Below are 25422 nucleotides of genomic sequence, written 5' to 3'. Positions count from 1 at the left end.
CTATCCATCATGCCTGAAAGTAACTATGACAAACTCTTCTTTGAAATAGTAGAGTTTGGACCGAAATGAAAGATCATGACCAAAGAAAGCTTACGGTCTACCTCAAAACGTAAATTTCACGAACCAACAAATCGATCATATTTATTTTTTTATTTGAAATATTAACATTTATATTATGTACTAGCTGACCCGGCAGACTTCGTAGTGCCTCAATCGATAAATAAAATACCTAAACTTTTGTATAAAATACACTTAAAACAAACAAAAGAAATCGGTCCGACGGGGGACACATCAAAGGAAAAACAAAATTGTTATTTTTACTTAATTCCGAGCATTTTCATATTTATCTACCTTTTAAACATCTAAACTTTCACAAATAATTCAAGACCAAAATTAGCCAAATCGGTCCAGCCGTTCTCGAGTTTTAGCGAGACTAACGAACAGCAATTCATTTTTATATATAGTGAAGATATTAACATTCATATATTACTTTATGATTTTATTCATAAATATAGCCTCAAATCTTGATGCCATGAGGACTTTGACACAAGAATTTCCACATTCCAAACGCGACAAAAGAAATGTAACTACATATGTATACATGTTTGTAAATAAGTACTAAAAAGAAATCCAACTAATATAATTGTTTTGCAGAACTAGTATGCATGGTAGGGGTTTTATTGAGTTTATAGCTACAATTCTCGGAAGCGATACTTCGGTTGAATTCATACTAATTATGATTGCAGCTCGATCGCCCCATTTGGTGTAGTGGTAAATGATTTTGATCACTGTACAAAGGGCTTCGATTCGTATATCGCAGTATGTTACTACGGTAGGTTTTATTGTACGGGTTGGAATTTCTTATAGTGTTTCTGGTACCTTGCAAACACAGAAGAAAATTCTAGATCAGATCTATTCTAAAAACGATAGTTGCCCTTGTAGGCGGAGGAGCATACGGCCCGCCTGATGATGAGTGGTAACCGTCGCCCGTGGACTTCAGCAATGTAGGCAGCGGCTTGGCTCTGCCCCTGGCATTGCTGACGTCCATGAGCGACGGTGACCACTTACCATCAGGTGGGCCGTATGCTCGTCTGCCTACAACGGCAATAAAAAAAAATAAAAAATGCCAGTGGCAGAGCCTACCGATTGTGTGAATGTGTTTGAATGTAGTTTACATACTAAAAAAAAATTCTTGAAGGGAAGCGAACTAAGAAAGAAGACACTAACCTACAATTGGTCCATTAAATTTTATTTAAAATACTTTATTTTTATGGATATATGTATCGTAGTAGATACTCTTTCAGCTATTTATTTCTATAATAATATTTTTGGTATTATTGGTACCCGCCTGCGGGATTCGGAAACCGTTGCATCGCTAGATACGAATGCGTCGGACGTCTATTAGGCCACGATGATTTCTATAGAAGATATAGATCTAGACTAGATAGGACAAAAAATAAGTTAATGAGGCTATCGAGAAAGAGCTTAGAAAATAATATACTTTGTAGTGATTACACGCACGCACCTACATATTTGTAAAAGTGGAATTGCGAATAAATCACTACAGAATGAAACTACTACAGTCAGTGTATTATTATCGCATTAAGCTCGCCAGAACAAAAGAGAGGTAGAGGCCGCAAGCCATCGACTTGGTGGTCAAACATCGAAAAAGACGTTGCCCAATTGCCAAAACCAACAACCCAGGACAGATCAGCTTGGCGCCGTAGAGTGAGAAGACCCGACCCCAGATAACTGGAACAGGGACGGAATAAGAAGAAGAGTCAGTGTGTTATTTCCTATCTGATAGAAGCTTCATCATCATCAGCCACTGTTGGACATAGGCCTCTCCAATTGTTCGCCACTGAGCACGATCCTCGGCTTCTCTCATCCAGTTCCTGACAGCTACTCTGTCACAGGTCCTCACTCCACCGAGCCTGAGGGCGAGGACGCCGCGCGAATTCGCGGTTCAAAAACGCGTTTACCCCAACGGTTATCGGTTGTCCGGCTAATATGGCCAGCCCATTGCCACTTCAGCTTACTGATTCGCTGTGCTGTGTCTATAACTTTGGTTCTCTGTCGGTGTTTACGCTATCTGCAATGGATACATCGCATTAATATTTTTGAACGTAATTGAGAGCGCATCGATATAGTCCCGCCCCTTTCCCCTCTTATATCAAGTCCATTATAAAGTCGAATTTGAATCGTGCGCGTCAAAATTGTGCGATCGCGAAAAATTGTAGTGAATATTGAGTGCAGCTAATTAATTACTTAAAAAACTGAAAGTGTTCATCAAGATAAAAAGAAGGAAGACAGGAGTGGACACTCCAGGAAGATAGTGCTACAAAATATTATTTTAACTACAAAGATACAGACCTTCGGTGAGTTCCTAACAAATTACCAAGTAACATATCGATTGCGCTCTAAATCAAAAAACTAAAGAACCAAGCCCAAACAGTCGGATCACCTCGTTCCGGATTCGATCTTTCAGAGAAACTCTAAGCATAGCCCTCTCCATAGCTCGCTGAGCGACTTTAAGCTTGTGGACCAGTCCAACCGTGAGTGTCCACGATAGAAGCTTAGTTTACAATATTATCTCGGACCTTTCTAAAGAGTGACGACGCTGGCATTGCTTAGTAAGCACAACATTCAAATGTCGAATACAAAATTTCATTTGACTGTGATGTGTGAAATGTTAAACAATTTTAAGTGTTTATAGTTTAATAATAAAATTAGTTTAATAATATAATAATGGTGGGAGGACATCTTGTGGATCCGCACGGGTACCACCGCCCTGCCTATTTCTGCAGTGAAGCAGTAATGCGTTTCGGTTTGAAGGTTGGGGCAGCCGTTGTAACTATACTTGAGACCTTAGAACTTATATCTCAAGGTGTGTGGCGCATTTACGTTGTAGATATCTATGGGCTCCAGTCACCACTTAAAACCAGGTGGGCTGTGAGCTCGTCCACCCATCTAAGCAATAAAAAAAAAAACAAAAAAAACTTAGTCTACACTCTCATTGTGAAACTACTTAAGTCGGCAACTTCTAATCCCCATGACCTCACTTAAATAGTACCTAAGCGTTTTACAAAATTAACACACAAAACAAGATGACTCACATTCTGTTTACTTTACGAGAAAATCGAATCTTGCTTAAACGTGCAATAATAATACTGTATTATATTGTCGGTACGTGTTTTCATTTCACTTACTCAATTTAGACGTGCGTCATGATTACAATTAAATGTGTGAATTAAAATCAGATTATTTAAGGGACTATCCACGATTTAAACATGTATTCTTGGCTAGACGAGGACCGGTTTTTTTTTTGTTTTGATAAATTGTGTTTTTTAGAAATTATATTTAAATACGAATTGCATATTGATAAAATGATGACATATTCCAAGATCGTTTAGGCATTTTTAAGTGAACACGTGAGTTAAAAAGACCCAAATAATATAAATAAGCAATTCATTTTCTTGGTCTAACCTTAAACCAAACACTCATTGGCTTCGGGTGGCTTAACAACGCCATCTGCTGAAATAGCATAATAGTATTATTTATTGTCTTTAAAGCAGTTAGTTGCTCTCAATTATGAAAAATAGTATTATTATTCGCCAATAGATGTCGGTAAGGGTTGATTATTGAAAACACGAACAAAACAACATTTTCTGAAAATAAATCGTAGCTAGATCGATTTATCGCCCCCGAAATCCCCCTGTATACTAAATTTTATGAAAATCGTTGGAGCCGTTTCCGAGATTCAGATTATATAAAAATAAGGAGCCGTTTCCCTGATTCAGATTATATAAATATCTGGTATAATCTGAATCTGGGAAACGGCTCCAACGATTTTCAAAAAAATTAGTATACTGGGGATATACAAGAATTGCTCGTTTAAAGGTATAAGATAGATTCAGCAGCCTGTGTAACACTTGGCTTTATGTGATTACTGGAGCAATTGCATTGGAAACGTGGATGCGGTTCCAGAGTACCATTCGGTTCTGAAAAGTGCTTCCCTTCACGGAGCTTCTAGGACACTTTGTCCTTCTGAAGCGAGGTTTGGAAAGTCTTTAGCGGAGAACGGCTATGAATCACCATGGACCTCATAAAATGGGTCAATGGCCGGTGCTTTCCTACTCAGATACTTTTTTTTTATTGCTTATATGGTTGGACGAGCTCACAGCCCACCTGGTGTTAAGTAGTTACTGGAGCCCATAGATATCTACAACGTAAATGCGCCACCCACCTTGGGACATAAGTTTTAAGGTCTCAGTACAGTTACAACGGCTGCCCTGCTCTTCAAACCGAAACGCATTACTGCTTCACGGCAGAAATAGGCAGGGTGGTGGCACCTACCCACGCGGACTCACAAGAGGTCCTACCACTACAAACTTCCCTATTCCTGTACTACTTACAAATTATGCTCCACCTACCCTGGTCTAACTATGAAACGACATTATATTTCTTGACCGTATGAGATCTTTTCCTAAATTTTAAAAGTCTCTTTGCCCGCCATTATCATTAATTGACCATAAGCGCAGCTGTCAATCGCGTGTCTTCCTCCTGGAATATTTCGGTCACAGCACGCTAAAACCCTCATAATCCAGATAAGAAGTTACTAGTAAAAAAGCGGTGCACTGACCAGCACTTATAATAGTTAGTCAACGAAGTTCTCCATGAGGCAATAGACAGAAATAAATGGAGAGTTTTAAACAACAGTTAGAAGACTATAGACATGATCTTCACTAATGAGAAAACGATTAGAAAGAGGCAACGATAACACATTAAAATCTCCTGAGACTATCATCCTTAGTCTACAACCCACTAATAATCTCCTAGCACTGTCATCCCTGATGTCGACACGGTTTCTTCAGAGAAAATGCTCTTAATACCGGTTAGGCCTATACGTTGGCTATGCGTTAACCGGTCGCCGGAGCCTCAAACAATTTTCACGTGAGGCAGGACATAATACCCAAACGTATTATCTATCATTACAGTCGTTATACGCAGTTCAGTGTTATTTTCGGCTTTGTGAATCTCACCGATTGCATGGATACAGAAAAACATAGTCCTTCATACCAAACTATCCGTAAGATCAATCGATTCTTGATTATCACACATTCGGGGCAGTACCTCCATGAGTAGATACCACCACCCTGCTTATTTCTGCCGCAGAAGTTCCGGTTCGAAGGGTGGGGCAGCCGTTTGTAAGATTTGGAACTCACATCTCATAGTGGGTGGCAGCAATTACATTGTCGTTGTCCGGTAACCACTTAAGAGCAGGTAGTAAGTTCGTTCATTCGTTTTTAAAAAAAAAAAATTAATGCCCTTTTAGGCAGACGTGCATACGGTCCACCTGATGGTGAGTGGTTACCGTCGCCCATGGACTTCAGCAATGCCAGGGGCAGAGCCAAACCGCTGCCTACCGCTTAATACTCTCCACAAGCCTCGTTTGAAGAAGGACATGTCATAGCGCTCGGGAAACACCGTGGAGGGTGGAGCTCATTCCATAGCCGGATGGTACTCAAGAATGATAATCAAGAGTCGTATAAACAATTGAAAAAAAAAAAACTCGAATAAATTTATTTTCCACTTGCGATATTTCTTATTATGTTCTAGTTTAAGATCATAATCTAAAACTCTTTTTAGCTCAAGCCTGAAGCTAGAGAGATTTCTTTAATACATTTAAGTTGCATTTCCAAGTCGTTTATTGATTTGGTTGTTGTATTGTTGTGTATAGAACAATTTCACCAGATAGCTTTCAAATGATGTCTTGGCGGGGAGATTGTGTCTTCATCAAAATGAGTTATCAGCGCTTTAAGCCATATTACGAATAGCAATTTTCGGTTTGGCTTTCTTAAACACAATGTTTGTTGTAACTCGATGTATAGGTTAATATTGAGTTAAAATTTGGAAATTTTATAAATATTACAAATGGTAATTACAATTAATTTAAAAAAGAGCGGAACGTGGCACACAAATAATATTTTGTTTAACAAAAATATGTATGCAAGAATTTTAAATTTACATGGTAGTAATATAGACAAGATTTTGCTGCACACATATTAAAAAAAAATTGATAAACAATGATTTAAAAATCTCTATCTCTCTCTCACTCTCTGGAATGTTGGTTAGTAAATTATCTATAGAAGTATTTTGTTCAGAGAATAAACAATCGCGTATGTGTCGATCGCCCGGTCCAATTTCTATAAGGAAGACATCTCGTGGCATACTCACTCATGTGCACTGCTAAATTAAGATCCGTCACACACGAACAGCTTGTTAAAGCTAAATGCTATAAATAAAATCCTCGCCGGTGACGAAACACAACCTATTTACGTACGTTTCTTAATAAAATATCTTGTATCCAGTCAGAACAAACGCTATGGCCTCACTGCACTTGTAAAATAAACACTCGCGCAAAATTTTAATAAACTTCGAAAAAAATAATTGAACAAAAAAAAACGTACGGTGTACGGAATTCGTAACGCGTGCACGTCCGTTCAAATCGAAAATGGAACTGGTTTGACTCGACTTCCGTTCTCGCTCGTGATTGGTCGAAGGGAATTAAAAAGATCGTAAGGGCCAATAGAGTTGCATTCGATTGTCCGTTGGCAACGCCTTCCATTGGTCGGAGTCGCATTCGCCATTTTTCAGCTTTTGAAACAATTGAGGATTGTTATGTAGGCGTTGTGTTGACTGAGCGGCTGTTTTCTGAAAAGTGCGAGATATTTTTGTAGCGTCCCACAAAACTACATTTGGTCAGCAGCTGACTTGATTAATTCATTTATATTTCAATCAAATGCTTTTATGCAGTGATGATTATTTGAAATACGGATCTCTGTTTCGTACGCTAGAAAAGTGTGTATCTAATTAAAAACTTATTTGAGAACATTAAAAGTGTTTTTGGGCCATTTTTTTTTTCAGTATTTTACATTTCGATACACTGTTCTATTGATATAATCGGAGACGCCCACCGATAATGAATATAGTGTGTAATTTTTATGTCATCTTATGTTGTTTTATTTATGTTTAATTAATTAAAGAAAAACTTATTTTAGGCGCCATATTGAAGTCGAAATACATTTGTTTGTTTTGGCTAAATAATCGCTTATAATGTTATAGATACATGAACAGACAGTATTTTTTTGCACATAATGATTTGATCACATTAATAACATTGATTTATTAAGGTACGCACCTAGGTAGCTATTTGTTGCTAGTTTTAATGCGTGCATGATTATGATAAAACTGTTTTATTGGTTCCGAAGGCAAACTAACGACCACGCGTAATGAACGACCCAATAAACAGTGCACTAAAAATATACACGATCGGCTTGCTGCAAATAATCTTGTAGTTACTTGATGCATAAATAAATTAAAAAACAAATGTGTGATGTTTTTTTAATAACAAACCTCCTTTTGTTGTGTCCGGTGAGAGAATTCTAAATGTTAAATCAGCTCTGTTCCAAGGCTATGTATTTCAGCTTGCATCGGGGTACATTTACGAAGGTCATGTAATTAAGGTCTAGTAGAACATATTATGACAAGTTTTTTTAGGCTTTTTGCATAGATGTGTGGACATGGCCAACCTGGTGTTATATGGTTACCGGAGCTCATAGACGCCCACCTAGAGACATGAGTTCTAAGGTCTCCGTTTTTACCGTACAACGGCTGCCCCACCTTTCAAACAAAAACGCATTACTGCTTCACAGTAGAAATAGGCAGGCTGGTGTTACACACCTGTGCTAGACTCAAGACGTTCAACCACCAGTAAAATCTAAATCTAAATTTAAAAAATCGATCTAGCCATTTCCTTAGTGTTTAGGTTGAGCGGTATTTTTCTGTGGTTGGTAACTCTTTCGTAGAGATGGAGCTAATAACTGACATGTCTAATGAGTGAAGCGGATATCTAACTCTGTAACCAAAGAAATCATCTCAGAAAAGTAATTTCTTTGCTCGTTGATTCCTTTAATATCTGGACCTGGTTGATGCTCAACAAACTTAAAAGCTTTAACACAGCTTACTGGTTGGTGGTAGGACGTCTTGTTAATCCGCACGAGTTGGTACCACCCTATTTCTGCCGTGAAGTAGTAATGCGTTTCAGTTTGAAGGGCGGGGCAGCCGTAATTAAAAGTGAAACCTTAGAACTCATGTCTCAAGGTGGGTGGCGGCATTTACGTTGTAGATGTCTATGGGCTCCGGTAACCACGTAACACCAGGTGGGCCGTGAGCTCGCCCACCCGTCTAAGCAATAAAAAAATCGTTTGTCTGTAAAGTCGGCTTACTGACGATAGTTGAACGTGACAACGTCATAAGAAAATACGCCTCAGAGCGAGGTAACGCCGCATGAGTCATGTTTTTTCGTGCGTGCAGACGGCTCCATGGAATTTTAAGAAGTTATCACGTCAACAAAAATTTAAGACATCAACGTAGTTTTAAATTAGAGAAAATAATAATATTTTAAACACTCACAATTAAGTGTAGTTCTATTGAGTCCCTGGTCGGTGAACCTAAACAAACATGTTCTGTTTGATCATGTGGCCGGGACTTCGGTGCGGGACGAACGCGTCGGCTCAAATAAGATCTTAATTAGAAATTCCGTTTACCGTATGTCGGAACGGTCGCCGGTTCTAATTCCGAAGATGGGATATCATTTTCGCAAATTGTTAAAGAAAAAAAAAAAGAAAAGTAAAATAAAGCGGGAAAAGTTTAAGCGACTTTTTTTTATTGCTTAGATGGGTGGACGAGCTCGCAGTCCACCTGGTGTTAAGTGGTTACTGCGTAAATGCGCCACCCAACTTGAGATAACTATAGGTACTTGACCTTACTATACTACTTGATCTTGTAACTATACTTGAGACCTTAGAACTTATAGTTCAAGGTGGGTGGCGCGTTTACGTTGTAGATGTCTATGGGCTCCAGTAACCACTTAACACCAGGTGGGCTGTGAGCTCGTCCACCCAACTAAGCAATAAAAATATACATATATGTTCCAAGTTCTCGGTATAGTTACATTTTTGCAACTTAACAGGAGAGCTATTTAATCTTTAAAATTTGGAAAATATATCGTAACAAAAAAAAAAACATCTCCAGCTATACGAATGGAGTAAACTTGATTGACGTTCAATTAAAAACATCGAACTGTTGATGCTGATCTATATCTATACTAATATTATAAAGAGGAAAGATTTGTTTGTTTATTTGTTTCGAATAGGCTCCGAAACTACTGGACCGATTTGAAAAATTCTTTTTACATTAGAAGCCGACATTGTCCATGATGAACATAGGCTACTTTTTTTAAAAAAAAATTTTTTTTTTTTTGGTTTCATGTGTGTTTTAATGTTTCCGAAGCGAAGCGAGGGCGGGTCGCTAGTACCAAATAAAACACACCTTTAATTACAAAGATAAATGTAGCTTAAACCAAATAGCGTTTCACTTCTTGATGTGTAGTTTGAAACAATAAAAATAGCAAACAGGAATTAACGATTAATTTCATCTTTTTTTTTATGATTGAAATATTACTGGTGGCCCGGAGGCCTTTCCAGTTTCACCAAGACAGGTGGGCGAGCAAGGGCTCAGCCAGGAGGGGTGGGATTTGCTAACAGCTGCCCGAGCGCCTTCAAAGGAGACCTAAAAACTCAAGAGCGATTGCTTCGCGAATGAATCTACTACCGGATCGGAATCGCGACTCGCTGAGAAGATCCGGCGAGAAACTCAGCGTACTGATTCATGGGTTAGGTTACACGTCGACCTCTTTGTCGAGTTCGACGAGTACGGTTACCTGATTTCATCTATCTTTTTACCCGGTCGATACTGGTCTGACATTAGAACGATGTCATAAAATTTATTATTCAGACGTTAATACTTGATATGCCTGGAAATTTTGAAGTCAATGCTCGATTTGTATCGAGAATGTTCTGAATAGACCGAGAACATTCTTGAAGGCTCTAGTTCTGTCGAGAAAGCTCAGGATATATTTTTTTGCTTAGATGGGTGGACGAGCTCATGGCCCAGTTTAGTGGTTACGGGAGCCCATAGACATAGATATCGTAAATACCTTGAGACATTAGTTTTGAATCTCACTTTTTGTAGTACAACGGCTGCCCTACCTTTCAGAGCGAAATACATTATTGCTTTACAGCAAAAATAGGCAGGGTGGTGGTACATATGCGTGCGGAGTCACAACACGTCCTACCATCAGTAAACATAGCGTACGCCACTATATAAAAGCGTGGCATAAGCAACGTGAAACCGGGACTCCGTCGCCCAAAACGCGTCATTTTGTATCCTCCCGATCCACTAACGGTGCTTTTAGGTACCTCAAGCACCGGTCATCGTTCTCGTCGAGCCCGTCGCTTGTGACGAAGGGCTCGGCGAGTAAATTAATCCACAGATACAGCTCACTAAGTTTCTCGCCGGATCTTCTCAGTGGATCGCGTTTCCGAACCGGTGGTAGATTCTGCGAAACACTACTCTTGCTAGGGTTCGTGTTAGCAAAGACGTCACCTACTAATTCGGTGAATCTAGAATAACCCCTCGAGGTTACTAGAATAGGTAGGAAAAACAAAAGTGAAGGCGGATCGATTTGAAGCGAAACAACGAACGGAGAAAATCAAGAAGGGAAAGAAACAGTGAATAGCCGGTCGTCTTGAAGTTGTTGAAAATTACGTTCAAAGATTCCATTACATTTTTTTTTTGCTTTGATGGGTGGACGAGCTCACAGCCCACCTGTTGTTAAGTGGTTACTGGAGCCCATAGACATCCACAACGTAAACGCGCCACCCACCTTGAGATATAAGTTCCAAGGTCTCAAGTATAGTTACAACGGCTGCCCCACACTTCAAACCGAAACGCATTACTGCTTCACGGCAGAAATAGTCAGGGTGGTGGTACCCACCCGCGCGGACTCACAAGAGGTCCTACCACTAGTAATTACGCAAATTATAATTTTGCGGGTTTGATTTTTATTACACGACGACGACGACAGACAAGCGGGTAGGTAGGCAGTGACTTGGCTCTGCTCCTGGTATTGCTGTCGTCCATGAGCTACGGTAGCCACTCACCACTAGGGGGGCTAGGCAGGTATACCAAGCTAATATATATATAAATAATAGGTGTAAACAGAAAAATAATCTTATACAAATATAAGTACTATAATAGAAATTTCTTAACACAATCGATGTATGTATGTTTGTGATTACGAAATTAAAATTCCATTATTTTCTATATTTCAACCGTAAACACGTTTTGATTTTTTATCTGTAATGTCTAGCTTGAAGCTAGCGCTTCTTCTTCTTCTTCGTCGCTTTCTTCATTGCTGAAGGTCGTGTCCCTGAAACTTGACCGTTGCCTGTCTCGTGAGCTGTTTCCATCTCGTCCGATCCTCAGCTGCTCGAATGGCGGTTGCAACTGGCAACCCAGTTAGAGCGGTTACTTGATCACACCAACGGCTAGGTAATCGGCCGCGGGGTCTCTTTCCTTCTACTTTGCTAAAATATCATAATTTCGGTCTTGTTACATAATGGTCTAAGCTGAACATGTACGGGAAGGTAGCTGGTCGTTTTGTCATCCAAGAGCTTTGAGGCAAGAGACTCATTCGCGGCGCTAACCTCTCTCCAGTAAAGCTCTTTTAGGATAATGAAATCAAACGAAACCCATGCTACCGACCATGCGCGACATTTAAAACTTAATCAAATGATGCAGTTCCGACCCATCTGTGCAAAGGCGCCTCCAAGAACAAACACTCTCAAAGGCTGGGGGACCGCGCCGAGTTTGTTCATTTGAAGTCTATTCAATGTTCTAAAAAAAAAAAAGGATGCGTGTCTTTTTTTTTTCGATATTTGGTTCTCTAGAGAGTGGATTTATTGTAATTTTAAATCGTATATAGTTACCGTTCCTCGCTGTGTGGCTTTATAAAATAACACCACTCTTCTCGTGGATGTCGTAAAGAGGACTAATAGCACATACAGTTTTTTTTTAAGCGAGAGGAGGGATGACCTGCAACACGCCTGTATATTCTATTTTATTTGCTGTAACAAAGACGTAATAAAAATCAAGTATGTGTGTAGCAATCAACTGTTTCGTTAGCCCGAATCGACCAGATAATCCCACATACGTTTTCACAATCCTACTCATTTATTCCAAAGAGGTTTTCGCTCTATACCTAATTCCAAAATTAAAGAGGCATATCGAAAAAAGCCATAATCCCCAAAATAATAATTGCTGTGCCATGCTCACCCCTATGCCTCGTTAGGGTGGACAGATGGATCGAAACCATAAGTTGGTAGTTAAACGCCATTAAACGCTTATTTGGCGGGCTTTGTTGTCTGTTTTGTGCGGCGCCTTTGTGCACGACAGCCGGCATCTTGTTCTCGATGTGTCAAGGAAGTGACGTTTTGGGGTACCGTGGCTATGAGAAAAAAACCATATAAAAACTAGTAATACAAAAATTCTTTATTTTTTACTAGCTGACCCGGCAGACTTCGTATTGCCTCAATCGATAAATAAAAGTCCTAAACTTTTGTATAAAAAAAACGTAAAACAAACAGAATTGTTATTTTTATTTAATGCCGAGCATTTTCATATTTACCTACCTTTTAAACCTTCTCTGGACTTCCACAAATAATTCAAGACCAAAATTAGCTAAATCGGTCCAGCCGCTCTCGAGTTTTAGCTAGACTAACGAACAGCAATTCATTTTTATATACATACTAGCTGACCCGGCAAACGTTGTGTTGCCTTAAATAAGATTTCTAGGGAAATTCTACTGTAGAAAAAAAAACCTCATTTAACCACATAATACCTCATTATAAACAAAAAAAAAAATATCCAAAAAATTAAAATAAAAAATAAATGTTTGGGGTGAACAACCCTTTTCACTTTTCACAACCGATTCTCAGACCTACTGAACATACTACTACACAAATAAAACCAAAAAAACATGGTAGAAAAATATATAGTATTGTATAGCTCTCAAATATATTAAGTGTATAATCTATGATGTATAGTGAGTAAGTAAGACAAAATGTCCCCATTTTGGCGGGAATTTTGTCTATTTAGTGTTTCTTCGGGCTTAAATGTGTAATAATGGTCGTTTATTAACTGTTTAATATCTGTGAAAGTGCACAAATGTGGGAAAATGAAACAAAGCCGCTGGACGTAACTTCTCGGGATCCTCAAAAAAGTTTTGAAAGTCGTCGTGGCCTAAAGGATAAGACGTTCGGTGCATTCGTATGAAGCGATACACCGGTGTTCGAATCCCGCAGGCGGGTACCAATTTTTCTAATGAAATACGTACTCAACAAATGTTTACGATTGACTTCCATGGTGAAGGAATAACATCGTGTAATAAAAATCAAACCCGTAAAATGATAATTAGCGTAATCACTGGTGGTAGGACCTCTTGGGAGTCCGCACGGGTAGGTACCACCACCTCGCCTATTTCCGCCGTGAAGCAGTAGTGCGTTTCGGTTCGAAGGGTGGAGTAGCCGTTGTAACTATACTAAGACCCTAATTAGAACTTATATCTCGAGGTGGGTGGCGCATTTACGTTGTAGATGTCTATGGGCTCCAGTAACCACTTAACATCAGGTGGGCTGTGAGCTCGTCCATACATCCAAGCAATAAAAAAAAAATGTCCACTTAAAAAATCTTAGTAATGACCACCATTTTACTATGATTATATTTCATCCCATATCATCTCAATTCATTTCATTTAATTTCCTCCCAGTTGATTAGTGTCTCAAATTAATCATCTTCATTTCATTTCACTCCATAGTATCATTTTTCATAAAAATATGATTAATATCAATTAAAATAAGACATGACTTTATATTTTTGGTCTCAGTTACCAGGTCATAAAATCTCTTAAAAAATAGTAAGACAGGAGACCGGCTTCGTCCTCATCCCCACTACGTGATGTTTGCTGGATGAGTGGTGACACCTGGCGGGGATAGCTGATCGATTGATAGTTGATCAGTAGTCCACCAGCGAGGGCGGGAGATCAAATTCAATTTAAAAAAAAACTTAATTAAAGGAACTTGAAATTATAAACTCTGAATAAGAATTTATCGTACTACAATTATAATATTTGATTGCCATCTTGCAACCTTATTGCGGATTTGTGCATAGCATAAAAAAAAAAAAAATCGGGATGGAAAAATAGGGGTTGATCGTATAAGAGTGAAAATTGACAGTAATATGATTTTTTTTTATTTTAAGTAATGACAAAACAAAATAAAAAACTTGACAAAAAAATTAAAGTTTATAATTAACAAATAAAAAAAGGGGTTGATCATAGAGGGATGAAAATTTGAGAGTAACATCAGATTTTTTATTTTAATTCATGACAAAATAAAAATAAAAATGAAAATCTTGCCAAAAAAAATAAAGTTAACAAATAAAAAATAGGGGTTGATCGTAGAGGGGTGAAAATTTCAGAGTAATATGAATTTTATTATTCTACGTCATGACAAAATAAAAACAAAATTCTCGCAAAAATTTTTAAAGTTTTTAATTAGCAAATAAAAAATAAGGGTTGATCATAGAAGGGTGAAAATTGAGGATTGTATGTATTTTTGTATGTTGTATCATAAAAAAATAGATATTAAAAATTTTGTCTAAAAAATAAAAATAAAAATTTAGGGGTGGACTACCCCTAACATTTAGGGGGATGAAAAATAGATGTTGGCCGATTCTCATAGATACCGGATAAGCACAAAAAATTTCATCAAAATCGGTCAAGCCGTTTCGGAGGAGTATGGCAACGAAAACTGTGACACGAGAATTTTATATATTAGATAAAGATAGATAGATTTGCTCACTTTTTACTCAAGTAAAAACATGCTGGAATGTTAAAATTATACAATACCATCATTTATGTACCATGTCTCTGGCAAATAAATCATTTGAATTTGAATTACAAACGCAACTAAGGTTATACATGTTTTAACCAGACTACCGAAGGAGGGTAATGTTTTTTGAGCGTATGTATGTCCAATTCTTGGGCACTGTACCACCTAAACCTTTTGACGTCATTTAGCATCAGATCTTACTGGTGGTAGGGCGTCTTATGAACCCGGTAGGTATCAATCACCGTCCTGCCTATTTTCGCCGTGAAGCTGTAATGCGTTTCGTTTTGAAGAGTGGGGCAGCCGTTGTATGTATACTGAGACCTTAAAACTTATATATCAAGGTGGATGGCGGCATTTACGTTGTAGATGTCTATGGGCTCCAGTGACCACTTAATACCAGGTGAGCTCATCCACACATCTAAGCAATGAAAAAAATACACAAAAACTTTTTTCCAGGAGACGAACCTCCTGCTAGGTTCCCGCGCGCCCCCCTAGGCAATATATGGGACACAGTGACCGAAGAACTACAAAAACATATATATATATATATATATATATATACAGAACCCACAATCATTTTTTTTAATAACACTCTTGATTATCTGAAAAGCTTTCGAGAGCACAGTCAAGTACACGCCAAAAGCTTTCGACAATAACCCAAATAATATCGTTAGTATAAAACATAACATACCATTGTTGCATTTTTTGTACGTCGTTGCCTAGAGTACCTACTTAAAATGTTTCACGGCGGCTCAAGTTGGATACGTGACGTGATTTGACCCGTCTGCTCGTAGCTGGAATAGCTCCTTAGACTACGAGTGAATAGGCAGGGAAAATATGTGATTTGCCAGTTGATAATCATCGTTTTAAAAATAGGCCGCTTTTTTTCCTACCTATGCTGATAGCCTTGAGAGGCTATTTCAGCTTCGCCCTAACATGCAGGTGAGCTCACGGGGCACAAACTGGAATGTTGCTAACACTGGCCCTACCAAGGGCAGTGCTTCGCAGAATCTACCGCCGGATCGGGAACGCGACCCACCGAGAAGATCCGGCGAGAAACTCAGTGGGCTGTGTCTATGAGTTAATTCACTCGTCGAGCTCTTCGCAAGCGACGGGTTCGACGAGAACGATGACCGGTGCTTGTGGTACCTAAAAGCACCGTTAATGGATCGGGATAGGCCGCTGTTTCCATACGTCACTACTGGTATTCAGGTATAAGAAGGGTTGCATTTGTTTCCTCCACATAGAACCGATCTTTTTTTTCTTATTCCTTAGATGGGTGGACGAGCTGACAGCCGACCTGGTGTTAAGTGGTTACCGGAGCCCATAGACATCTACAATGTAAATGCTGCCACCTATGTGAGTTCTAAGGCCTCAGTTTTTACAGTACATATTTTGACTCAATTGTTTAGAGTTAATTCGTCTCTGGGTTGCTCACGGGATCTCGCGTTCATTCTCAAATCTTGCTGCTCAAACATACACGAGATCGAACACAAGATAACGATACAGACGAATATAAATTTCGAAAGACGTATGCATTTGTATGATTCTTGTATTTTTTATTCTATACAATGGTAACTTTATGACTAGCTGTACCCGTCCGCTTCGCTGGGCATTTAAAATTAACATTATTATTTCTCACCCCACAAAGATTCTCATAATTAATGCCTCCGTAACTGGTGTAAGGAGTCCAACACTCATACAAATTTTAGCCTATCCATTAAGTACATATATTTTCCACATGGATACCAAGTTTCAAGTCAATCGAATGCATGGTTCAGTAGTTATAACGGAACATCCGTAAAAACGTGTGAGTCCGCACGGATAGATACCACCACCCCGCCTATTTCTGCCGTAAATCAGTAGTGCATTTCGGTTTGAAGGGCGGGGCAGCCGTTGTAACTATACTGAGACCTTAGAACTCATATCTCAAGGTGGTTGGCGGCATTTACGTCGTAGATGCCTATGGGCTCCAGTAACCACTTAATATCAGGCTGTGAGCTCGTCACCCTTCTGAGCAATAAAAAACGAGATTTGAGGGGAACACTCAGCGGTAGGCAGTGGCAAGAGTCTGCTCGTGGCACTACTGATGTCCATAACAACAGTGACCACTAACCGAATCCTCATTTGCCTACAAAGACCAATAAATTAAAAGATGCCACAAATGAAAAGGGCAAAGATTAAAACTACTTTTATCGAGGCCTTTTTATTGTTATTAAATTATTGCCAAATGAATTCTACGTGTGGTGCGCGAAGTTATTGCAATTGAAAAAAAAAACTCTAATTGTAATAGTGGAGATGTTTGGTGCTTATCTAAAATCTAGGATCCTCTTATCGCGTAGATGATAACCTAAATCAAGCTATCAGATTTCAAGATACTGCTAGTTCGTTCTGTGTGAAACGTCAAAAGTCTAGAAGTAATTTTATTGAAAAATAGACGGTAGTTAGACGGAAAAAAGTTAAAATGTCGACGGATGAAACGTTCCTCGTGGCGTGCAACCTCTTTGATAGGAAATACAACCTACAATGACTACAAGACATAGACTAAGACGGAGACTTGGCATTGTGACAGTGTGACTTATATATTAATACGTGAAGCAAAAACTTTGTAACATACTTGAGACCTTAGAACTTGTCTCGAGGTGGGTGGCGCATTTACGTTGTGGATGTCTATGGGCTCCAGTAACCACTTAACACCAGCTGGGCTGTGAGCTCGTCCACCCATCAAAGCAATAAAAAAATAAAAAAATTGTGCGGACGGAGGAGTATTAAAATTTCCCACACTTATAGAGAATATAGAGAAGGAGTGCAGAATGTTAATATTTTTTTAAATTATGCATAAAAAATACATTAAATTAATAAAAAAAACATTACACACACTACCGTGTATTTGACACACACACACTCAGAGATAAATAAATACTATTTTGTTTATTGTCAAACTTTTGTTATTGCTTAAAGTCTGTTGTCAAATTGAGAATAGATTAATATTGTTTATCTTTAATATTATTTGTCTACAGTGTAGTCTTAACGAAATCTGGGATTATAGAAGTAAAGTCTTTGATTATAGAATTTTAATTTCAATCAATTATAGTCGAATTTCGACTACTGCGGGGACCACTAGTTACAACTTAATACCTAAATAAACGGAATCGGCCGTTCACGTGATCCTTTGACTATTCAACCTTAGTCGTCCGCGACAACGAAACAATATAAAATGACAAATAAAAACGCGAAATTAAACCGTAAAAGTGGCTTTAATTGCGTCTACGCCTCGCGAAATCCGATGAAAATACCATAATGCAGAGTATATTTCAAAAACATCCTTGATAGAATCAAGGAGCACATGTCGAGAGCTTCATTATCCTCGCTACATAATGCTCTAAACCAATTCCGTCACACCGCCCCATAGCTTAATCCTCATTCAAAGCCCTCGACAACAAAACAAGCATAATCAATAGTGTTTTTTTTTATTATGTGGAATCCATTTAAAATGGGGGCGATAACAATGTGCTGAGTAACGATGTAATGGCACCGTAATTGTGGGTAGTTTTATGGGTTCGGGTTCAACGTTCCGCGAACGAAAACCCTGCAATTTTTTTTTTCGGTATTGCCCCTAATGTAGTTAGTGCTTATACTAAATCAGTTTTTTTATTTATTGCTTAGATGGGTGGACGAGCTCACAGCCCACCTGGTGTTAAGTGGTTACTGGAGCCCATAGACATCTACAACATAAATGCGCCAATCACCTTGAGATATAAGTTCTAAGGTCTCTGTATAGTTACAACGGCTGCCCACCCTTCAAACCGAAACGCATTACTGCTTCACGACAGAAATAGGCAGGGTGGTGGTACCTACCCGAGCGGACTCTCAAAAGGCTCTACCACCAGGTTTTCTAGCAGCTGCCTGAGCGTTTTCGATGCAGCCCTAACAACTCAAAGACACCTGCTTCTCCAATCTACTAATACTACTAATCTATATGGATTAAATTCATACCTATAAAGAGGTGTTGCCTTAAAAAATGTCACATAAAGAACTGCTCTAAAGCTGTTCAATAAGACATTAACGTTGTAATTGTATACAGAGTCTGGGTGGGATGAGGTCAAAAAAATGGGCGATTAGACTGTGCTCTGCCCTGGTATTGAGTTGCTCGTAGTTGACCTAAGAACTGTGTTGTGTCGTGATCAATTGCATTGCGACGCTACTTTCTCCGCTGGTTTTATTACCCTACCTATTTGCTGGTAGCTCAATGAACGGTTCCGGCTAGGCGGTGACTGGTAGGTAAGCTCACGGAGCTCAGTCTGAGAGAATATTCTAACACTGGTCCTAGCAAGAGCAGTGCTTCGCAGAATCTACCATGGGATCGCAATCGCGACTTACTGAGAAGATTCAGCACGAAACTAAGTGGGTATCTCGGCTGGATTCCCGCAATGGACACATAATGAAAGGCAGCAAGTGCTATAAATTTGTAGACCATACAAAGCTCAGACAGATACAACGAATATCATGTAAGGAACCAATACATTTCGCAAAAATTCGCGCGTAAAAACCAAAAAAAATAATCACCCCAAAATCTTGAGAACTTCAATAACTACTTGAACCGAGATAATTTGTAGTATTGTTGCAAACGATACTTTCCAAGGACTTCGATTGTTATTGTTATATTGTCCAAAACATTACACTCACTCAACGCTGATGGGATAAACTTGGAGAGGGCTTGAAATGTTCTTTAAAGTAGTCGTGTGGTAGCTACTTTGTAACTCTTTGCGGCAATGTAAATAATATACTATGTTATAATGGTTATTAGGATTATGACTAATATTCTTTGCAAACGCGATTTTGCATATTCACAGCTTCTGTACTCGCGGCGTACTTATGGAACATATTCCTTGCAAATAAGGAGCTTTAAGTGTATTCTTATCGGGACATTTTAATTTTTTATTAATAACAGTACATTACAGGACATTAATTCGAGATAAAACAGAAAAAATAGGCCAAAAGAGTGACAGAATGGTGTCCAAGATAAAAAAAAAAGCGAAATAGAGGAAGACAGCAACGTAGATGGGAAGATGACATCAAAAAAGTGGCAGGAACGACTTGGATGAGAAAAACGCAGGATGGAATATTATGGAGAACCCTTGAGGAGGCCTATGCTGTACAAGCAAGGCGATCAAGAAACCGGTGTCGAATAATAAAACTAGATAATAAGTTTATTAAAAATGTAACTTAAATTAGATTGTTAATAAAGGCTTATCTTATCTTATCGGGACATTGAAGTTACAAAATTATTTTTGTCATTATCGAATCTTGTAGCCTGTGCAAATTTTCAAGTTAATCAAACGTGTTGAAGTCGATGAAAATTACTTTTAAAAGTTTTTTTTTTATTGCTAAGATGGGTGGACGATCTCACGGCCCGCCTAAGTGGTTATCGGAGCCCATAGACAACAACCACGTCAATGCCGCCGCCCATCTCGAGACATGAATTGTAAGTCTAAGTTTTTACAGTGCGGCTATCATGATCTTTAAATCGAAACGCATTACTGCTTCACGACAGAAATAGGCAAGGTGGTGGTACCTGTGGGAGGCCATGGCCAGGTTTTGTGACCTGGTCATGGCGTCCCGTGAGGCTGAGGAGCGCGAAAGGGAGTGGGATCCCTCTTCAGCACTTCAGCGCAGGGGTGGGCGACGCGGGCGTGAAGTTCCCGCTCAGCCCCTGTAGGGACTGTTGGCTGGTGGGTGCGGGGGCGCCCGGTACTCAACTGTCGGTCCGGTGGTAGGGCGGTGCAAGGTGGCTCCTGTGCGCCGCCCACGGTATGTCTCCCGAGACGACGTCTTTCGGGATATTCCCAAAAATGAAATCCCGTCTTATCATCAGGACGAGTACCGACGAAGGCGGACTTTTGGCGCGCACATCGGTACCGTAGGTCTGTAGCTGGTGTGGTGGAGCTCGATGGGGTTTAGTCGGTAGCTGGTTTTGCGGGTCGAGCGCATCGCGCGTCTTTTTCAAGGCGTAATCTCCTGCGAGGAATTCGGGAAGGTGGAGGACCTTGGCCCTCCTCGTTTCCCTCTTCCTCTTGGGAGGCGCCGGAGTCCAACGTAACCCGGTCCGTTACCCCCCCTTGACCGGGTATCCGTAAATGGATTCCCCAGCGTTAAAAAAAAGCAAACATACATAACGAACTAATAATAGATTGTTATCTATACAAATAAATAAAAATGAAGTGTTTGTTTGTAACATTAAAATAACCGCTTTTTACTTCATGCATATGAATGTACATGTACATATAAAATCTTTATTTTTTACAATTTTTGTCTGTCTGTTTATTTGTTCCTCTAATCTCTGGAACGGCTGGACCGATTTTGATGGGACTTTCACAGGCAGAGATAGCTTATGTAATATCAAGGTACTTCGCCTTCTTCTATTTTGTTCGCGGACGAAATCGCGGGTACACACACAGTACAGGTAATAAATATTTTACTGGTGGTAGGACCTCTTGTGAGTCCGTGCGGGTAGGTACCACCACCCTGCCTATTTCTGCCGTGAGGCAGTAATGCGTTTCGGTTTGAAGGGTGGGGTAGCCGTTGTAACTATACTTGAGACGTTGTAGATGTCTATGGGCTCCAGTAACCGCTTAACACCAGGTGGGCTGTGAGCTCGTCCACCCATCTAACCAATAAAAAAAAAATAATAATAATTTTTTTTTTCAAAGTTTTAAGAATCGTAAAATCCATTTATATATTGCCGCGTCGTGGTCCGGTCGGTGTGTGATGACGAACGCGCAGTGTCACGTTACACAGGGGTGGTACGAAGCTTCACGACCACACGGACAGACACAGCTTTCGGTATTACGTTTTTGTATTTATTTGAATAAAACACACGGACATCTTTATTAAGACGTGCTTTTTGAGTTTGTTCAACGATTTAGATCTAATGTTGAAACATGTAATTTTTTTATTATTACATTTTTATTTACTGGTGGTAGGACGTCTTGTGAGTCCGTACGGGTAGGTACCACTGCCCTGCCTATTTCTGCCGTGAAGATATGCGTTTCGGTTTGAAGGGCGAGGCGGCCATTGTAACTATTCTGAGACCTTATAACTCATATCTCAAGTTGGGTGGCGGCATTTACGTTGTACAGGTCTATCGGCTGCGGTAACCAATTAACATCAGTTGGGCCATGAGCTCGTGCAGCCATCTAAGCAATAAAAAAAATAAAAAATAAAATAGGAACTTCGGGAAACACAAAAACTTAAGTAGGAAATCACTAATATGACTGGCTATTTTTCTCATGAGTGAAAGTTGTTTAATTTTTTTTTAAATCGTTCCTTAGATTTTTTGAACATGTCAGATGTCATTGACACAGAGCGAAAGAGACGTTAGGTTAGAACGAGACAACTGTATTAAGGCTTTCGCGGTGGGCGGAGCTTGTTTGAAACACACCTACGCAAAACAAATATTTGACTCAATTTGTATATTGTTTTAAATTGTCTTTGTCGGAGAGGATCAGTGATTTTGTATGTCGGTTTTTGGTTTAACTTAGGGCTGCTGTGAGCTAGACAGATTTTAAGGCGTGAATTCCTTTGGGAAGTTGTCTCTTAAAATAACCTTTACAGACGCTCAGAGACGATAAGGTTTGCCGCCATGTTATTTAATGAAAAAAAATCTTAATTACATTAAAATAGAGTTCTGAAGTCTTTTGCTTTGGACTGAAAATAATAGTTATCAATGAAAATATCACATAATGTTATTAATGTAACTATACTGAGACCTTAGAACTTATATCTCAAGGTGGGTGGCACGTTTACGTTGTAGATGTCTATGGGCTCCAGTAACCACTTAACACCGGGTGGGCTGTGAGCTTGTCTACCACCCATCTAAGTAATAAAAAAAAAAACAAAAAAACTTAGTCTACGCTCTCGTTGTCATAAAAGCTATTAGTCTTACAACTAAACGAGTTTTGTTAGTTAGTCTATTTTTTTTTCACTTCAAACTTTTAAAGTTAGAACGAAACTAAGGATGAGGTGATGCAAATCGGCCACCGTCCTCGGATGCATAATTCAGTAGTTATAACGGAACATCCGTAAAAACCACTGTAGATTTATATATTAGTATAGATATAGATTTACCAGGTTAGTAATAATAAGAATAATAATAAAATTATTTATTGCCTTCCACACAGATTTAGATTAATACAAGTAGATAAATAAAAGAAAAGGAAAAAGAAAGACAAAAGGAGGTGGCTCGCCTGATGCTGTTCAAAGTGGATGCATCGAACAACGCTGATTTTCAGTCACCCTCGTTCGAGTAAGTAATGTATTTCATGTTATCCCGGTAGGTTCGTTGGGTTTTTTGCTGAAATCGCAGTTTCTGTTCCAGATACCCGACCACGGGCGTGTTTGTCCAAGGGCCAAAGGTGCCATGGTCCGGGGCGGTTGGCTACGAGTGGCGGCGATAATCGCAGCACTTTTTTTTCCTACCTATGCTGCTAGACTTGAGAGGCTATTTCAGCTTCTCCTTGACGTCTAGGTGAGCTCACGCGGTTCAAACCGGAGTGTTGCTAACACAGGCCTTAGCAAGAGCAGTACTTCGCAGAATCTACCACTGGATCGGAAACGCGACTCGCTGAGAAGATCCGGCAAGAAACTCAGTGGGCTGTGTCTGTGCGATAATTTACTCGTCGAGCCCTTCGTCGCAAGCAACGGGTTCGGCGAGGACGGTGACCGGCGCTTGCGGTACCTAAAAGCACCGTTAATGGATCGAGAGGATCTGTAATGACGTGCTTAGGGCAACGTCGACTATCTACCATTCGGTCCATCGGATCAGGTATACGCTCCACCTTTCTCTCTCTCTCTCTCTCTCTCTCTCTCTCTCTCTCTCTCTCTCTCACTCGCATGTCACTTTGCTTTTCCCGGTTAGAGATCTTGAGGACCTGTCAGCTCCAGGGACCGTCAGTTCTACGGCATAGATGTCCGGACCCCTTCAGCTTGCCAACTTTGTGAGCTGTGGCAATGACTTTAGTCCTCACTCGAAAAACCCATTCAGGATGTTATCCTTCAAAGGAAGTCCAATACCACAATGATATATTTAGGTTTTTTTTATTGCTTAGATGAGTGGACGAGCTCACAGCCCACCTGGTGTTAAGTGGTTACTTGAGCCCATAGACATCTACAACGTAAATGCGCCACCCACCTGGCTTCGGTAACCACTTAACACCGGGTGGGCTGTCAGCTCATCCAACCATCCAAGCAATAACAAAACAAAATCAATCGCTATCACATTATGTACGTCTGCTTTGAGTTAGCGTTAATTAACAATATTTTGGATATTTTTACGAGCTGGGGCTCATTGTCCTTCTCCCGACCTTCTCCCAGTCAGCTGAGTTCGGCGCAACATGTTTTCTCCTTCCATAAGTGTGACCATATGTGGCAGGATCCTGCCAAAATGGCAGGATTGGACTCTTATTTTAGCTCTTGGCAGTTTTTGGCAGTATTGGGAATTGGGATAAAGAAAATAAATTTCCTTATGGCGACACAATAAAATGTAAAAAATGATATAACCATGCAGATACTTCGTGAGCATGTAGGGGATTTCCCCCATCGATCATCTACGATCGATGATTTCCCCATACTTCTCGCGCTATATTCGTGTCACATTCAATTAACAACTTTAAAACTTTGCGTAGAAAGTTGATAATCTTGAAACGAGTATTCATAAACACGAGTTTACAGTTTATATTTCAATGTAATCAGTCATAGAGACATACTTATAGATAGATTCGATTTAGATTTTAAGGTGATAATATCTTGTTAGTGACATTTCTTGGGCGATACTTATTATTATTGGTGGTAGTGATGAAGCGAAAATATGAAAGAGCGTATGTGAAAATATGAAACTCCTGTATTTTTTACTTTTCTTGGTTTATTACAAGGGTTAATAAAGTTGGCATTAATTAGGCAATTTTTTACTACAGACGTTGGCAGGATTTGGCAGGTTTTCAACTAAAGTAAGGCAGAATCTATAGTTTAGAGATGGTCACACTGCCTTCCATACCATCTTTGGAAGTACACCACTCGCTACGGAGGCGTCGTCTTAGCTGGTCGTTTTTCGACCACTACCTTTTCATATACAGAGATTGAACTCCTTACGTCTACACGCCCTGCAACCAACCAAACCTTAGTCACAATTGACTGACTCGGTGGTGCAATAGTTAACGACCCAGACAGCTGTGCCGAGGGTCGTGGGTTCGATTTTCACATTGTTTGCTCTTTGTCTGGGTGTTTATTATTTATCTATACTTCTATACTAATATTATAAAGAGGAAAGATTTGTTTGGCTATTTGTATAGGCTCCGAAACTACTGAACCGATTTGAAAAATTATTTTACTGTTTGGAAGCTACACTATTCCCGAGTGACATAGGCTATTATAATCTTTATTGAAAAAAATTAGGGATCCCTACTAAAACTTCAATAATGTAACTTAAGGTGTAAAAAAATTACCTATAGTATTCTTTACATCGCGTGCCCTGCGAAATTTATTGATTATAGAATAAAATAATGTACTACAA

At 39.5% G+C, this 25422-nt stretch overlaps 1 protein-coding gene across 2 annotated transcripts in view; it reads right to left on the bottom strand.

Annotated features, from left to right (window-relative positions):
• Nucleotides 1-7283, bottom strand: part of LOC101735990 (homeobox protein SIX2) — a 48988-nt gene extending 41705 nt beyond the window's left edge. The window contains exons 1-2 of one of the 2 annotated variants that reach the window (XM_062675751.1): nucleotides 7202-7283; nucleotides 6238-6714 (exon numbers count right to left, since the gene is read on the bottom strand). The gene's annotated coding sequence lies outside the window, so the exon portion shown is untranslated. Of the gene's footprint in view, nucleotides 1-6237; nucleotides 7008-7201 lie in introns of those variants that run through there. The other variant, XM_004923139.5, reaches the window with a different exon arrangement.
• Nucleotides 7284-25422: the final 18139 nt, after the last annotated feature.

The sequence above is a fragment of the Bombyx mori genome, chromosome 24 (assembly GCF_030269925.1).
Source record: "Bombyx mori chromosome 24, ASM3026992v2".
Lineage (NCBI taxonomy): Eukaryota > Metazoa > Arthropoda > Insecta > Lepidoptera > Bombycidae > Bombyx > Bombyx mori.
This window is presented reverse-complemented; position numbering and strand designations above follow the sequence as displayed.